Below are 19054 nucleotides of genomic sequence, written 5' to 3'. Positions count from 1 at the left end.
CATGGAGAAACAGCACAGTCACGTGCCTGGCTCCCCAGACTCTGACCCCACCACCACATGATCTCCGAGTTAACCAAAAACCAGGTGAATAGATAATTATTTCTCCTATTATTATCTTTTCCTTCATCACCATGGTGAAATTTAAAGCTCTGATTAAATTAAGAAGGCACTCCTCTTCCATATGGGCTAGGAAAATAAACACAGCTGTAATGAAAGTGGATTTAGACCAAACTCTTTTACTTTCATGAAGGAGACAATCAATAGCAGAACAGCAAGAAGCCAGTAGTGTTTGCAATCACATGGCAGAGGGAGTGGTGGGAATTTACACAGAATGCAGATTTGCCAGAGGGGAAAACAGAAGAAGAATTGAAGGTGAAATCAGGAATGAATAGAGTTGATATCTCTCTATAAACATTATCTCAAACCAGCCACGTGTTTGCTCAATCCCCTCCATTCAAATTTGTGTGGCACCCATTCCTACACGCAGCTAGAACACAGGAATGTGGGACAAGAAAAAATGTTTCCATCCAGCCTCTGTAAAGCTTCAGAGAAGGGTTAAAAAAAAAAGAAGAAAAAAAAAAAAAAAAAAAAAAAAGAAAAACCACCAAAATAAATAGCGGAACTGTGAGGAGAGATATAGGGGCAGGAGGGTCAGAGTTGTGGACTAACAATGTAATTCAGAGATACATCACCATCCTGGACTTCTGTGTGCCCAGACCCCTGCAGTAATGCTTGTTTATTATCTGGATTTCCATTTTCAGTAAGCACCAACAGACGTGACACTCTTGAACTGTAACATTTCATCTTCTTTGCTAGAAAAAAGCCCAACAAAACAAGCACACAGAGCACTTAATATTGACCCAAAATAGAGCTGACCTCTATCCATCAGTTCCTGGAGTATCATTGCCCTCTTTTGCACTATCAAATTACTTTTTCTGGGGCTTCTCACTAACTCAGCTTAGTGACTCCACCAGCAAGACAACGGGACTGCTCCTCAAGAAACTTTATCCTGCCCGGAGTCTGGTCTGGGAAAGAAGCAGGAGATTGGGGCACTTCAGTTACTGAAGCAAAAGGGATCCAAAGTCAAATACAGCCCAAAACAGTATTTATTTCTTGTTTGGCTGGCCATTTAGGTCAAACCAAGCTGAAGTACACTGCAATTTTTCAATTTGCCTTTGGAAATAAAACTGCACAAACAGTGGAGTGAAAATTTTCCCACTGCATTTCCCTTTGAATGAGCATCCTGCATTTTAACCTTGATTGTGGATGGTGGCAGGAAAGCAGCTGTGCTGGCAAAGGCCATATGCTTGCAGACTTTTATGAGAATTGGAATATTGACCCCTTCTTCCCATCTATTCTTCTCAACCCTTCTGCTGGAATGAAAGAAAAACAGAGACAAAATCCTTTGCCCTTAAATTCAAGGATCAAACATATAGCCTGGATACATTTTTTTTTTTTTAGCTGCAGAAGAAGTAAAATGGTCTGGGGTTTTTCTGAATTTTTTTCTTGGTGTTTCTTTTGTGTGTGTGTGTGTTTTTTTCTTTTTTTTCTTTGTGCTGCAGCTGCTGTAAGTTACAGCATGACCAATGTACAAGGGAGTGAGCCACATGAGATGGCCAAAGTCCCAGCAGGCACAGGTCTGTGAGGCAGAGAATGTGACCGAGGGCAGCTCAGCCCTCGCCCTCTCAAAGGAGCTGCTAGGAGCACGATGGGAAGGCAGGGACATCTGACAGTTTAGAGAAGGAAAAAGAAGAATAAAAGGAGCTCTGTGTGTCTGTAACTAAGGGCTGTGTGGGGTACTTGGGGCAGAGAAGGGATTGAGGGGTGGGCAGAAAAGCGCATTTCCCAAACCAGCAGCTTCCTTGCCTCATAACCACACTGAGCCACCCCAATTCCAGCCACATCCTTGGGTGTGCTGAGATTTCTTCATCTCAGCCTCCCCCCAGTTATTTGCTGTGCCCTTCCCAGACTGACCAGAGACCACTCCAGCCTTGTCCCTTGACTAGAAGGATCTGTGTGAGCTTTTCCAGTGGAGCACCAGTAAAAGTTGTAACAAATTAATTTAACAAAACATGTGCCTTCTTCTGAAGGCCTGTGATGACAAAAAATAACCAAGGGCACCCTAAAGCAAGCTCAGCCCATGCCAGATGGGATGCCTGGACACTGGGTCCATCAGGCCATGAAAGCTTTCCTTGGCACTGCTAGCCCTGAGCCTTCTTGCTGTCAAGAGGATAAAATGATCGAGCAAACAAAGGAGGATTCTCTCTAACAGGAATAGGCAGGTCTTACCCACACGGAGACGGCCTGGAAGACCCTCAGGCAGGAAAACTGTGGTTCTTACAGTCGGGAAAGGAGCAGCAAAGCAGTGACTGTCCAAGCAGCACACACTGCACCTGCAGCACAGCTCTGCTCAGGCACAGATGCTCAGAAAAGCCAGGGCTGTCTGTATTTACAGGGCAAGCCCCACAGCTATTTTTTAAAGCATGCCATCTGCACCTTGTGATGGCACGATGCATTTCACCTCAGGCTTCACAGCAATCCCTCAGCAAACAACAGCATAAAACCTTTGGTCTCCTCCCTGCTGAGCTTGCTATAACAACTTTCTTATCACTTTTGTTTTCTCTCCACTCCGTCAACAGCCCTGCTCTGCCCAAAGCTCCTCTGTTACCTCGGGTCACATTTAAACCCTGTGTGATAAGGATGCCCTACACCTGCACCTCACTTAACAGGTTCTCCTCCCTCCTCCTCAGCCCCAGCTGAGTTGCTTTTTCCCTCTGAAGTTATTTGAAGGGAACATGGATAGTTGACCTTTTTGCAGGAGTGGATTGCTCTGGCTGTCTGATTTTAACTTTTGGTCTTCTGATTAAGACTAAAAAACCCATGCTCATTCCATTAAACTTTACTTTATAGAGACTTCACTCCCTATAATGATGATCCAGTGTTTATTTTTTTATTTATTTATGAAGCAGTCATTAGTAGCACCTGCTAAATAATTAATTGCCCTTTGAGTAGCCAAAATGAGCTCCTGAAACCTTTCTCCTTGTCTGAATGGATTTTCCCTATTTTCTTTTCAGTCAGGCTTTTAGGCACATCTTATCTAAATAGATATGGGTTTTTTCCTATTATGTGACCTGCTCCTAGTATTGTTTTTCTTCAGGCTCTGTATTAGTAATAATTTCCATTTCTTTCTGAGTCATTAAACATAATATTTGTCCTTTAAAATCTATTCTCAAAGAAGGGCGTCTGTGGAAAAAAAAAAGGAAAAAAAATCACAGGAATAAGAAATTATTTACTTTTCTGCAGTACCATTTTAGGAGAACTATTGCACTTCTGCACTGATAATAGTGATACCCAGAGAGGGACAATAAGGGAATGAGAGTCTAGTGATTTTCATGTAAAGGAAACAAGAGCAGTAACTCCCCATGACTCTGATAACTCCATGGTAGCTGCAGCAGCAGGAGAACACATTTTGAATAGATGAAATTTCCTTGTGTCTCTCCACGTTGGCTGCTACTAATACAAGATGACTGTAGCTTGGGTGCCCTTACCTGCAGTTCCAGGCTGGATGCACACAAACATTGTTTTTTTTAAATCCTCTTGCTATAAGGAATGGGTTCACTGTTGTTGATCTTTATGTTTTGCAAAGAATAAAAGATTTCCCTCACCTCTGGTCAAATATTTCATGTCAATGCTTGCTCTGGATAAGGACAAGAAAGGACATTTTGAGTGGTTTTTATCAAAGGCAGGGACAGGAGGGGGGATATGCCTGTCCCCTCCTGAAGGAGCAGTAATGTGATGGCCAAAGGGGCATTTGAGAGACTGAAAGAAAAATGGGGAATGTGGGTTCCTTTTCTCAAGGCAGCTGCTTGCTATGTGTTATAAAATCCTAAAACTCAAACTGAGCACCTTGGGGATGGATTTCCAGCCAACCTCCTGACTGCTCTTTCTGCAAGGTGTTTCTTCCAAAGGTGTTGCTTCCAAAGGTGTTTCTGTATCAGATGTAGCATCCTTCTACCTAGCCACGTTTTTCTCATCCCTCAAATTACCAGCTGTATGTCCAGAACTCACAGAACAACACCACCACCAACTTCTCCATCTTCTTGTGGCACATTTCCTGCCTGTGGTCACAGAGCTTCTGAGAAAAGGGAAATCAGACACCAGCTACGAGCCAGATGCAATGGGATAACAACAACACCTCACTGAAAGGCTTCCCACAACACCAGAACTTTCCTTTTGTCCTAAACATTTGTGCAGCGCGTCTTTTATGATGCTCTTCACACCACTGCAGGCTGACAAATAGCTGAGGACATGAACTGAGCTGAGGCAGACAAACGATCCTGGTGCCTTTCCCTTCCTTCCCTTGTTTGCAGCTCCATAAAAGTGAATGCACTTCACACTTTTCACTCTTGTTTTTAAGCTCTTGCAGCGGTTACCACCTGGAACAAGGCTCAGGGAGGGGGGGAAGGAAGAAAAGACAGGACAGAAAATAGCAAGCTGAGCTTGTACTACAGGAAAGGAAAAGGAAAAGGAAAAGGAAAAGGAAAAGGAAAAGAAAAGGAAAAGGAAATCCAAAGGTCACACAGAGAACAGTACAGGTTAATGAAGCATCACATGGATCTGGACCCTCTAAAAGCTGGAATTGCAAGGCTGGGCTCTGCCTGATTTAAACAGCATGCTACTGTTCTGGATGGCCTGGAATGAGCAGAGGAACCAACAGCACATAAAGGATGGTGACAAAGTGGTGTGTGACACCTGAGGGAGGCCAGCAGTGGCTTAGGAAGGGGATATATCATACATATCCTGTGATAAGAAACTCATTCTGCAGCTTTCTCTCTGAGAGGGTTTAACAGCACACACAGAAACTGCAACATTCTCCTTGGCAAAGCTGAACATGCTGGAAAACTCTCTAATGCCAAATAACATGTGAAAAGCAACAAGCTTTAAGGCCACGAGGGCGCAGCAGGGCTCTTGCAAGGGGCCAGAGGTGAGCAGAAAACCTCGAGCTTTATTCACAAAGCCGGCAGGCTGCGGGGGAACACAGCAGTACCAAACTCTGTCCAGGAGAACAAGCAGGTTCTGTGCTGCTCCGAGGAGGTTTTTGCTATCCACACACCCACTCCTCCTTCCCCCAGCCCCAGAGCCCAAGCTCCCAGCCCTCCCTGAGCACAGGCTTTATCTTTGCTTGATTCACCAATAAACTGATTAGGCAGCAGATCAGACCACAGACCGGCCAAGGTTTAAACAAAGCTTTAGCCAACATTTAACTCCATATTGATATTTATAATCCCCAAATAACCCTTTGTTTGCCCCCTCCCTGGTTGCAGGTGGTGACTCAGCAGGCACAGGGCTCCATTAATATTCCCAGAGCGTTTCCTTTCCACTGGCTGTCTCCCTTGTGCTGTGATCAGACCTATCAGGATGTGGTGAATTGCTCTGAGGAAGGTTACAGGTCTCCATAGGGACTGCTCATGATCTTTGAAAAATGCATTCCCCTCTAGCAAGCTATAAATGCTTACGAGAGTTGCTAAAGATCACTCAAAATAGATTATTGAACACTTTGATGCTGCACTCTCATTTTGTGTTATCATATACTTAAAGTATATTAAAAGATTCCCTAAATGCCAAGCGCATTTGCCTGGAAGAGATTTGTGTTTTCCAAAGCCAGAAGAAAATATCTTTGTATCATTCCAGGATATGTAATGCTTTTTTCTGCTATCCTGCAGAATGGATTATAAGTGTTTGACAGTACTTTTTTTATTTTTTCTTCCCCTTCTTTTTTTCCCTTCCCCCAGAACCACTGACTGTTGTGATAGACTTTAGTTAACTTCTTTGAATTGTTTTTTGCCTCGCTAACAGTCTGCAGTCAAAATGAAAAATAAGAACCTTCTGGATCCTGCCTTGATAAGGTCAGGCTGTAGAATTTTTCTTTCCAGCAATTTAGCCAGGCTCTCTCCTTGCAGAATACATTTACTTGGTAATAAACATCTCCAGACAGCCAGGCTGTACAGACTGGAAACAATTAAGCCAAAATTGGGGAAAGCAGCACATGAATAAGTATTTCACTTTTCAATGAAATTAGACTGAAAATTTCAGGAGCAAAGAAAGCAACAACATTTTCAAATTGTATTAATTAGACAGATTTGTAAAAACCTGTGCTCATGCAAGTACCTTATGCATATTTTAATATAAAACTATGGAGAAAATGTGCTGGATAATCACAAACCTTTGGTGCTGTCCTACTGTGGTCAAGCACCAGACACACACATACATTTAGGGAACATAATTCAATATCTAGTAGGAACAACAATGAAGTTGAGCTATATTCCTTTGGCTCTACAAAAGGAACTCTGCAAAGCAACAGGTTAAAAGGCTTTGTCTAACTAAAGCAGAATAAGATTAAAATGCAGTTTGTTCCAGAAATGAATTAACAGTTTATGAAAAGCCTCATCTCTCAGGTAAACAATGAAATAAATGTTTGGATGTCCCAACTTGTTAGTGATCAAGTAAAATTCCCTTGTAACAACGTAGAGCTGTTCTACCATCACAAACACTTCACCAGATCCTAAATTCCACAGTTTTCAATTTTTGCATAAAGGCACTTATAGCAAATCCACCACCTGTTTGCATGCAATAAGAGAACAAAAAGCATCTGTTCTGTTCTTTTTAATTAGTTTATCCTCCTACACCTCCTCTGTCCAACATCCTCAAATAGTTTATATGTAAATTCTTAAATAATTTAGAACTGAAAAATTGCACATCATGTTTGTAACATCATTTGGTGTGATTTTCTCAAGAGTCTCAAAACTGGCACAAAACTAAACTTGGTTTTAGAAAGAACTTTTTTTTTTTTCCCAGTTTGGAAAGTTCACAGCATTTTCCAGAGGAATTAATGAACATTGCTAATAGCTTGATCCAAGTTATAAGGCATTAGGAGGACACAAGCAGGAGGAAAGGCAATATATAACCTTTAGATGAGACAATTAGAGATCAATTATTAGAGCCAGAGAAGAGCATTTGAAAGCAGCTTCTTCATTAATCAAAGATTATCTCAAATTAGAATGTTTAATTATTTGCCACAGTTCCTTGTATTTTCTTGTGCACCAAAAAAAAAAAAAAAAAGCAAGGGCTTTTTGAAAGCTCCTAGGTTTTGAGCATTCAATTTTAACATGATTTTAAACGTAAAATACAAAATATTTTTAAAAAATAGGTAACAGTGAAGTTGCATGACTCAGGAGATTACACTGAAGATGCACAACTGGTTATTTTTATATGCTAAATCTATTGGGTTCATTTCTTAATCTATTTGGATGTCCAGATACCTGAAAAAATTATTTTAATACAAACAGCAATAAAGGGTAAGATGGGAGCATCCCATGCACTGTAGTGACCAGGGTTTGATGTTAGATTTAGATTGAATTTGTAGATGGCTGAGTTTAGATTCTCAAACAATTGAGCACATCCAAAACCTCGAGTGGGAGGCAGCATCACCAACACAGGAAGGGTGATCAGAGCAGCTGGAGGGCAGAAAATGCTGGGCAATGCTCCAAATGGGAGCTGCCCTCTGACGGTGTTCACAGGGGTCTGAGGATGAGGGAAGAGATGAGGGTCTGACTCCATGTTTCAGAAGGCTGATTTATTATTTTATGATATATATTATATTAAAACTATACTAAAAGAATATAAGAAAGGATTTAATCAGAAGGCTGGATAAGAATAGAAAAAGGAGAGAATGATAACAAAGGCTTGTGGCTCAGACAGAGTCCGAGCCAGCTGACTCTGATTGGCCATTAATTAGAAACAACCACATGAGAGCAATCACAGATGCACCTGTTGCATTCCACAGCAGCAGATAATCATTGTTTACATTTTGTTCCTGAGGCCTTTCAGCTTCTCAGGAGAAAAAATCGTAAGGAAATGATTTTTCATAAAACATCATGGCTACACTGCAGAACCTGCTGGAGGCTGGGTCAGGTTTACCTTCTGTCCTGGGGGACTTTATGGGGCTCAGTGTATCCTCATTTGTCTGTTTAGCTCAGCAATAAGTTTTGCAACTTTAAGATTGGTTCTGAGAGCAAAGTGGAAGAGAAGAAGCAGCAGTTTGTTTGCAGAAGCTGCACTCACTCCTCCACACTCCTGCTCCTGGACCGTGTTTTCTGTGGATGGACAGACAGCAGGACAGAGCTCTCCTTTGCTTTTAGTTAGTTTTCAGCTTGCTGAGGCAGAGAAGTTCCCTGGACTGTGATTTTTCTTTTCCTTGGAGCTGTTTAAACCTGCTCTGGACTGAGGAGCCCTGGCAGCTCACACCTGCGGCCCAGCAGGCCGGGCCTGGGCCACGCCATGTCCTGATAAGAGCCTGAGAGAGCTGAGCTACAGCCCACCAAGGGGACTTTCTGATTTGTCCTGTCTTTTAGAACAGCAAGAGGTTTTATTATTTGATATTGTTCATTTTTTGTGCTGGCGATGCTTTGCCTGTTAAATAAACATTTTTCCAGTTTTCTCCAAGGAAATCTTTTCCCGAACCGGTTAGGGGAGAGGCCGCTTGAATCTGCTTTTTAGAGAAACCCCTTTGGAGGTTCTCTCCCAAATTTGCCCTAAACCAGGACACCTTCCCTGGCCTGGTGGTCATCACTGACTAAATTAGCACTGGCTTTTTTACGTCCTGACAGCTGAGATGGGAGCTGGGAGGACTTACAAATAGTACAGTATATTCCTCTGCAGGCGATACATCTACAGAGCAGGAAAGGCCTTTTGCAAACAGGGATTTTGGACTAACACGGGGCAAAGAGAGCTTTTCAAAGACCCCTCTGCGGCCCAGACAGGTGTTCAGTGTCACTCAGCAGGAACAACAACTGCTACTCATCATCAGAAGGGCTGGAGCAGGGCAGGTCCCTGCTGAAACATCCCTAAAGCCTCCTATCTCCATGGACACTCTCCAGCCACCCCAGGGCTCTGACGGGATGCCATCTGCTGGCTGCTCCTGAGGGACAGAGCGGTCAGCCTGTGCCTGCCACCCTCACCATCCATCTCCTGGGAGGGAGAGGCCTGCCTGGTGACCACAGCACCAGCTGGCCACCACCTGATTCCTGCTCATGGATCTCCTCAGGAACTGTGGCCCAGCACAGTGCCTCAGCAGTTATTCTTTAGTGAGAGCCAGACACAGATGTAGATCCAGGCTGTGGGCCCAAGCTGTTCCCTTTATGAGATAATTTTCTTACCAAGACATTTTTTCCTCTTGGCCAACCCCACAAGGCCACCATAAAGCTATTTTATGTCTTTGTTCCTTCGTAAGGTGTATCCTGAACTTGGATACAGATACTTTCTTCTCCTGGATGATATTCTCTCCTTGTAAGGCCCCATCCTTTGTTGACCAACTTAGGATGACCCCAGGCACGCCCAGAGTCATTCAAACTAGGTGTTTAGAATCATTGAATCATTTAGGTTGAAAAGACCTTAAGATCATAGCGTCCAGCAGTTCCCCCAGCAATGCCAAGTCTACCATTAACCCCTGTCCCCAGGTGCCACAACCACACACTTAACACCTCCAGACATGGTGACACAGGCACTGCCCTGAGCAGCCTGTTCTAGTGTTTGATAGCCCTTTCAGGGAAGAAATGTTCCCTAAAATCCAATATAAATCTTCCTGGTGCAACTCGAGGCTGTTCCCCCTCCTCCTGTCCCTGTTCCCTGGGAGCAGACCCTGTCCCCTCCTGGCAGGGAGTTTTGCAGAGCCACAAGCTCCCCCCAGAGCCTCCTTTTCTCCAGGCTGAGCCCCTTTCCCAGCTCCCTCCAATCCACCTCCAGAAGATGATGCTCTCCATGCAGTCACAACATCTTTTGCACAAGAGGTAGTGGAAGATACTCTTTGCTAAAACATGGAAAAACAAAAGCCTCTTTCGTTGCTCCCCTAGTTTTTGCCCCAGAAATTATTGTTATTCTACAATCTTACTTGAATGAAGCAAAGGCAAAATGTGCTTCCTACTGGCATAAGCTGAAGAAGTTTATACCAGACAGAGATTTTGAGAGACAGAGCCCATAAAAATGGTTTACTGACATATGTGCTCAGGCTGCACATCTCTGGCAGAAAGCAAGTCTCAGTTGACCTTGGAGGAAAGAGTTTACAACAATGTTCCACCAAGGACTCATCCATGTGTGTGTTTCCACCAGCTTTACCTGTCTGTGAGCTCTCCACCATACTTCTCCCATATAACTGTTGAAAAAATGAGGCCATGAAGTCACATTCAGTTGCAGAACTAAGTTTAAGATAAAATTTTTGCAACAAGGTGCATCTTTTCATTTTGAAAAGCTCAGATCCTAAAGGATCCCAATATCTCCCTAAAGCCTCTGTGAGCTTTGAGAAAAAAATAAAAGACAAAGATTGCATTAATAAAAGACACTGAAGCTCTGGTCAAGATTTCAAGTTGTCCCACTCTGGTATATATATTAACCTATGTTTGAAAATAAAATACTTGGCTGGTGCAATCCTCAATGCATTTCACATTTAAGAAAAATAAAAAGAAGAAAGAAAAAAAAAAGAAGAAAACAAAACCAAAGTAAAAACAAAAAGACCAAAAAAACTGCTGTTCAGCTATTTGAAAACTGGCTGCATGCATGTTGAGGAATGTCTACAGTATATCAGGCTTAACCCAAAAATGTCCTCAGATATTCCTCTACACTCCATTACAAAAGCCTGAAAACAGAGTTTATTACAGCTTTACTAAAGACAGCTCCATAATTTTGATTTCTCAGGGGTTATTGTGAAAACACATCCCTGCACAGTATCCCTAACTCTTATTAATCAATACCCAATCTTGTTCTGTATCACACAGAATTATTACTATTTTCAAGCTTCTCAAAGCAGAGCTAAGATGCAGCATCTGCCAGGTAAGAGCCAGTCCTGCCAGCCAAGCTCTCAGCCTCACCACAGGCTTTTTCTACAGTTCCTCTAGTGCAAAAGATCTATAAATACCACCAATAAAAGCTCTTTCCTGTCTTCCCAGTGTAAGTCTTAGGGATTTCACTGCTGGAGTAATACCCTGCCTCCTCCAGAAGGTTATTTTTATGGGAAAAAAAAAAATATATATATATAGAGCTAAAAAACCTCAATGCCACAGCAAGCACTACTCATGAAATCAGTCAGAAATCACTGAGAGCTGCAGTGATACCATTCATGATTGTGCTGAGGGTGGAGTGGCTGCTCAGCACAGCTACAAACCCAGGAGATATTGCCCTGCAGAGGGACAGGTTCCCATCAGGAAGCAACAGTGACCCCATGCACAAAGATATTGAGTCATGGGGTCCATAGGATAATAAATTCTGAATTAAAATCCTACTAATAAGTAAGGAAATTATATTCTGGGGAGATATTAATGGTGGAAACAGCCCATGTATATGTGCATACAAATGGAATTTTATATTTAAATATGAATGTTTTAACACCAACTCAGTAATGAAGGGAATTTTGATTTTAAATGTCTGCTATGAGATGCTGGAACAATTAACAGTGTGTTGTGAAAATAACATTCCTTATCCTCTCTTTCTCCTGACTAAAGAAGGACAAATGTGAATAGCAGAGAACACACACACCTGCATAGGAACATTTTCTAATTATTCACGTGGCTGTAAATGATCCCTGGCATCTCAGAGCATGATGAAAACTGAAGATAAACAGTACATGCCACTGGGAAAAAAGTGCAAATTCTTCCCTGTTTCCCTTGAAATGAAACTTTTGGCCTTGATATGGCAAAGAAATAAAATTGTACACACAGTTTTATGAAGGTTTAAGGTCTCCTCTTGTGTTGGCCACATACTTCTAGCACTTCTCTCATGCCAACACCAATTATCAAGTTGTTTAAAAATTGTTTAAAAATTTATTTCCTACCTTTTTTCTAAAATTTAATCTACCTTAGCTTTCAGCTTATTATCCAGCTGTCTAGAAGGTCACTCAAAAGTTGGACTGCTGGCTTACATGGATGTTTGCACAGATAGAAGAGGGGTGAAGGGATGAAAAATTCAGTGCTAACTTAGACCTTTCAATCTAATTGCAAACCAGAAATTGCTGATTTACCCTCACCTGAGGTAACAGAGGTGCCCATAGTACACAAGGACCCCTGCAATCTCTCATGGTGTGTTTGCACCCATTAACTGCAGTGGAAAACCACACAATATCATAAAACAAATTGGTTCTGTCTGCAAATGGAGAGACAAACTTGTTAGAGAAGATGGAAATCTCTGCATTTCACTCAGAAACAAGCTTCACAGCTTAGCCATAAATACCCAGAAATCTTGCTTTCTAGTAGAACTGTGATACAAGTTAATATATTTTGTTTCTAGATGGCACATGGAGAAGTAGAAAATCCGATGTGTCCCCATGGCAAACCTACAGCTGGAAGTTGCAATTGTTATTTTTTATACAGTTTACCTGCACAGGAATCAAGCTCAATCTAGTGCCAGCTGAGAATTAACTCAGTCCCAATGTTTATTACTACAGCACACAAAACAAATTATTTCCTATCTGTATTGCCATAAAATTATGGTATATAGTTTTGAGGTGGCAATGCTAAATAAATATTTATGAATTTCTTAGAATAGTGATTTTGAATAATAGTTATTTCACAATTTGCTTTGATTAATTTGCTGATGGAAACATTATACATTTTTCCTATTACTTCTGTTTTAATGGAAGAATATCTTTATTGTCCTATTCTATTTCAAATAATTACGTTATACCGAGATAGCTTTAACAATTCACAAACCATTCAGAAAAAAAGCCCAAAATGAATGCAGTTATTAAAGTGACATTAAGTGCTTTAATAATAATTTTTGGTCAGGGCAGATGTGTTATAAATAAATTCCAATGCTGTATTAACCTTAAATTAAAAAAACAGAAAAATCGCAGTCAGCAAGAAAATTGGATATCTTACCAAACTTTGCTTTGCAACTTCTGAGTTCCCTGAGAGGATTTTACTGGAAGTGATACTTAACCTTTAGATGTCGTGATCCTGGAATGGCCAGGTGTACACTGCTACAGCCAGGCCAATTATCTTCAATTAAGCAATAAATGTGCAAGGCTTGTTCAGTGCCAATAGAAATTCCTCAGATTTATACCACACCTTCAGAAATACACTAAGAGTTAAAAAACAGAATCACCTTCCAGTAAGATCTTAATGAAACTCATCTTTATGTAACTGCACCATTTAATACTTTTAATTTGGATTTATTTTTTTTTGAGTTTTACAGCAGCCTTAAAGACTAAAACTGCTTGGCTGTCCTAATTTGGAATAAAAAGCATATTGCTCTAGTGCCTTACAGGACTGTCTTAACTACCCACCATGGATATTTCTTCTAGACAATGACCATATAAAAGATGAACATGTTGAGTGTGTTCATTGTAAAACACCAAATTTCTTGGAAGAATTCGTTTTTTTGGAATTTACTCCAAAAGATTGCAATCACCCACCCTGCAGGAACACCAGAAATATATCTGCAGCTTATTCACATGGTACTTTGGGGGTTGCTATTGAAGAGGAAGAAGAAACAGAGAAACGTGCTGAGAGGTTTTTTAAGATGCAGCAAAAATGTTACTTAACTTTCTCAGAAGTAACATATTCTGCTCAGGTGATTTTAGAGACCAAAAGGCATTAATTGCAAAGGTATAAAACAGGGGCTATATGGGCCACCCTGGTGTTGTCAGGACACAAAAGAAAACACCCAACAGGTGGGAGGAAAGTGAGATACAGTGCTCTCACTGATTTTAACGGGGTGTTTATGGGCCACTTCTATCACACTTTGCTTTATAACACAATCCCAGAGTGCACAGAATTTTGAGATTCCCAGAAATGCTGTTGTGTTTTCACTGACCCAAAAAATATCAGAGAATTTTAGTGTGTAGTGAGAGGAAGCAATACAGGAAAAATAAACCACAAAAGATTTGACAAAAAGCTGTGTGGCATTTACTATCATCTGATGTGCCTTTTAAACACACTTATTCTCTCATTCCTCCAACATGTGTTTCCAAAAGTGAGTCTTGCAAATAGCAGTGAAATCAAAGATCATACTAACCATGTCTTTTCCTTACTAACTGGTGAGATAAATCACTTTTTACATCATTTTTTTTTTGTCCATAGCCACTTTTATTTACATTTCTTTATAAAATTGCAGGACCAGGTCAGTCCTTCTTTATATAATATCACCACTAAACCACTGATCCATAAAAACCAGGCAAAACCATGATGCAGAGGACAACCCACAGCTCCAGCTCATCTCTGGGATTCACACAGCCACACTCAGAGCAAATAACTCAGATTTTTATATTTCCAGGGCCAATGCAATAGGTTGAGTCTCAGCAACCACTATGGTCTGCCAAACTTGCAGGAGACAAGGTTAAAAAATCCAAAATATTTAATTCGACTTCTGCATGCGGATCCTCTGTTGGTACATGAAGTGTTTTCTGTATTTCATATTGCTCTCTGTGTGTGAAATTAAGTGCACGTAGACTGGCACTGAGAAATTTGGGCTTAATCACACTCAAAACAGGCAGAAAACATTCCCAAGCTGCAGCCAGCTGGGCAAGGGATAACACAGATTGCTGAATGGAGCCCCCAGCCACATTTCCCTGCCCTCCATCTCACTGACACAAGGGAACTCACTGGCTTAGCATTAACCAGAAAAATAGAAAACAACTGCACCAGCTGCCAGGCAGCCTCAGAGGAAACACCTCATTATTTACTGCAGAGAGGAATTCTTTATTTTATCCTTAAATATTTTCATATTTTCAATTTTCATATTTTAGGATTTATTCTTTACAATTTGTTAAATAAATCTGCAAGCTTTTAGGTATTTCCTGTTCCACATTTAAAAACCCTCTGCTGACAGGACTATATTTTGCTGCAAGTTTCCAAATGCAGCATATTCATGGGTGTCTATTATGACCATGCCACAAAATGAGGTTTTAACACAACCTTAAAAGAGCCTCTTTGTCGATTGGGTTCTCCACTTCTCCCCAGTTTGGGTGGTGACTGTGAGAGACTCACACTCTTCTCAGAGGAAACTTTCTGTGGAGTTCCAAAAGCAGCTATTGAACAGCTCTAATAACCACACTCCTCTCAGAGTCTCCAAATCCTTCCAGCAATGTCTTTGCCTGGCACTCAGTAGTGATAAAAAGGATTTCACTAAAAATATCAGCCTCCTCCTCCCCCCTGTTACCTTCTCCGGCTGTGAATTTAAAAATTCAGTCACTGCTGAGGTGATGGAAACATGGGCCTTCACTTGTGAATGAAGGGAATGGAGGTGCTTCCTTGAGCATAATTTAAAATCAATCACAAGGGCTACAAAGGAATCCATTTCTCAGGTTTGGTCTTCTTTGGCTCTACCCAAATTAATTTCCCAGAATATTTTCTTTACCTTTATAAGGAATTAAAGAATCACAATAAACATGCATTTAAATCAGAGCCTTCTGTGTAATCTGAGTGATCCAACCCAGGGCAGAGAGAAGGAGCTGTGCTGTTATGGGTCCTTTATTTCATAGGTGGTTTTTCATTATGGTGAGTTATTTTATAATGCAGTGCTTTTATTGCTATAGCACTGGTAATTACAATAAAATTTCTTATTAACTAAATAAAATATCAGAAATATGTATTTTTGAAATTTTTGTTAAACCCCAATGAGTGAGTCCATTGAGAATTAGTTAGAGGCTTGCAACAGCGCCTTTTTCTCTGAAAAAAATTGAATTTCTGCACAGTACATGTTAGGTAGAGCATGTTACCTTCGTACCTAGCCAGCACATACAACTCAGCCTGCAGCAGAATCACAGCTACAAGTCACAGTGACAGCATCAGAGAGTCAGGAGAATTTAAAGAGCTGGGGGGAAAAGTCCCACATGCTTCTGCTCCCGTTCTTAAACCAGCAGTAACACTGCTCCCTCTCCAAGATGAGCTATTGGGAGGAATTGTGCAACAACTCCAATATTATCCCCATATCCATCGAAGCTTATCCATCTAAACCTCAGGTTGTGCCAAGGAAGGTTTAGGTTGGATTTTAGGGTCAATTTCTACACCAAAAGAGTTGCCAATCCCTGGCACAGTTGCCCAGGGCAGTGGTGGAGTCCCCATCCCAGGAGGGATTTAAAAACCCTGTGGATGTGGCACTTGGGGACATGGGTCAGTGCTGGCCTTGGCAGTGCTTGGGCTCCATGGTCTTAAGGATCTTTTCCATGCTAAAAGAATCTGTGAGAGATTCTCTGGATCTCACTCAAACAGTGAGAAGAGCAGCTGGCTCACAGCAGCTTTACTGGGCATGCAACTCTCCAACAAAACATGTTAAAAAAGATAAAAACCATGGCAACTTCACCTGATTTGGTTTTCTTCCCAGAGCAGAACCTGAGCATCCACAGAGGAGCTGTAGCTCTCAGCATCCTGTTGTTACCTCCTTCCCAAGACTGAGCATATCCTGAACAGGAGGAACACAAAAGCAGAAAGCTGGAAAATCAACATAAGAGTGCTTCTAAAGAAACCTTATCACCACCACCTGAGATGTCAGAATTAAGAAAAAGCCTTCAATTTGGAATTTAAACACTCTGACCACTGCTGCTGCCCCACAGCATCACCTAGGTGAGCTATTATAGAACAGATATGCAGAGGACAAAAATAAAATTACAGACAATTACACACTTAACATTTCTTAATTCTGAAGTGTTTACCTTCCCAATTAAAATACTGCTTAGCCAATAAGGTTATTTTATATCTGATATATGCTTTATGAATATATATGGAACTGTGGTACTAAAATCAATATAAACATCTCAAGAATATTTTAATTTGTTTCTGTTATTAAATGAAGCCATTGGATCTTTTAATCTCTATGCGTATATCTATTCATCTCACTTTTATGATCCCCCTTGGTTATTTTTTATTTCTTTGTCCTGCTGTGATCAGGCTCATGACTGATTGCAAATCAGGAAGACCTTCCTTAAAAAGTGTCTGTTCTGAGTGTGTTTGAAAATATTAACATTATTCAGGATTTGACTTTTTTGCACCTACCCAAGGCTGTGAAGCTAGAATGATTTTCAGCGATCCCAGAACTAATTTTTATTTGTGATGAATATCAATTTCTTTCTCAAAATGAGACTCCTTATAGAATGCCCCCCAGTTTAACATTTTTAATAGGAATTTGCCATTGATAAGAGTTGTAAATTTCAAGGACATTTCACACTTGTCAGGAGGAAGCCACCACTATTATGTCACTCACACTTCATGACCACACAGCCCCAATATCACTGACAGATGTCTGAAGAGCAAAGAGCAAGTCACCTGTTACATCCAGTGGTTTGTAGCTGACACTTTTCTGATTTTATATGCTAGAACTTTACTGTACAATAATTTTAAACTATTTCTCTCCTCAGTGGCTTTGAAACAGATAAAGCCCTTTGTTACACAAGCCTGACAATTTTTACACTGTGGCAGCGCATCCCACATTTTTCTTTTCTGCAAGAGTTTTACTCACAGCAGGAGCAAAATACCTATTTAATATCATCCAGGGTAAAACTCACACATTTTTTTGAGTTCAATTTACCAAGAAATGCAATGAGGTCCTAAACATTTAAAGTGAATTACCCCACATGTCTCTGTGTCTTGCTGAACAGTTTGCCAATTCAAAGGGATGTCAGGAAGAAGCAACATTAAACTAACAGCCATGTGCATTGATTTTCTGAAAGATTAGGAATTGCAAAATTGCAAGGAGAAAAAACTAGGCTTCAGAAACTTGCTTGACATAAGGGAATGAGCAGTGGAGATTCATTAATCAAAGTCTATGAGGACTTTATTAATAACCTTGTCTGATAAGTTTGGAAAGAAAATAATGATATTTTAAAGCATTTAGAATACTTAGGGTACCTGCAGGAATTGCCTTTGTTAGGAAGTGTCTTCAGGCTAAAGCTCCACTAATAAGATGAAAATTGCTGATATAGTTTGAGAAAAATGTAAGAGTAATTTGGGCAGAGATGAGTTTGCAAGAATATAGAACTAATGAAAGCATCTGAGAACAGTCCTTAGGAGCTTTCCTGGGGATACAGCTTTCCTTTTCTGGTGACACAACAGCATCTCAGGGTAGTAGACCAGATGATGATGTAAAAATGAAAATAAAAAAAGAAAAGGAAAAGACCTGAAGTTTATCTTATTTGCTTCCTCCAATGACTTGATGTAAACAACAGCTTGTGTTTTAGTACATGGGGTGCATAACAGTTGTTTAGATTTTTTTCATGGTGAACCTATAAATTTTTGTAATTAGTCAATGAAATGCTGGCAGTCAGGCATGTCTCTCTCATCTGAGCTTATCCAGAGAGTAAACCCAGTTCTGTTTTGGGAAAAATGTCAGATTTTGGGGTTGAGGATTTATTCCACTCTAATTCTTAAATATAACAAAATGTTACTTGGAAGCCATTAGCAAAAAAGGTCATTCTAAGCTATAAAATGATTCAGGGAGAAATTATTCCAGAGACAAATATATAGTGTTGATAATTACTTTGTTAGATAATTAAATTAACCAGACTTTCTGTAGTGGAAGGCTTATCCTGAACTTTGGTGCATATTACATAAATAAATATCTAAATGAACACAAACTTTTATGACTACTCATCCAAATGGTGTCTTTTTCAGTCTAAATAATGCTTATTTTTCAGCTGCATGATCCTATTCCTTTTAAATTTTGCTTTAAATGTTCCTCTTTCTTTGCAAGATTATTGTGCACAGCATTTAGTGAGGACATCCACGAGGCATTTTGCTTAAAAATGAACAAATATCCTCTACTTCAGTGCTTTAGTCCTGCTGAATTTGTGAAGATGTCATTACAATATGACCTTTTTATTAAAGACCTTGGTGTAGAACAGTAAATTGTCTTTACTGTACTCACCTCCTCAGCAGTACTCAGTGAGAGCAATCAGGCCATATTTTCCACTCATGCTTATGTAAATCACAAATAAATCATTTGCAGCCAGCAGGCGTGACCCAGTGAGAACAGGTTCCCAGCTGTTCAGCATGGGCTTAGGCAGGAAAGATTTGTTGGA

This window comes from Melospiza georgiana, chromosome 7 (assembly GCF_028018845.1).
Source record: "Melospiza georgiana isolate bMelGeo1 chromosome 7, bMelGeo1.pri, whole genome shotgun sequence".
Taxonomy (NCBI): Eukaryota; Metazoa; Chordata; class Aves; order Passeriformes; family Passerellidae; genus Melospiza; species Melospiza georgiana.
The sequence above is the reverse complement of the archived record's forward strand: the minus strand, read 5'-3'. Positions refer to the sequence as shown.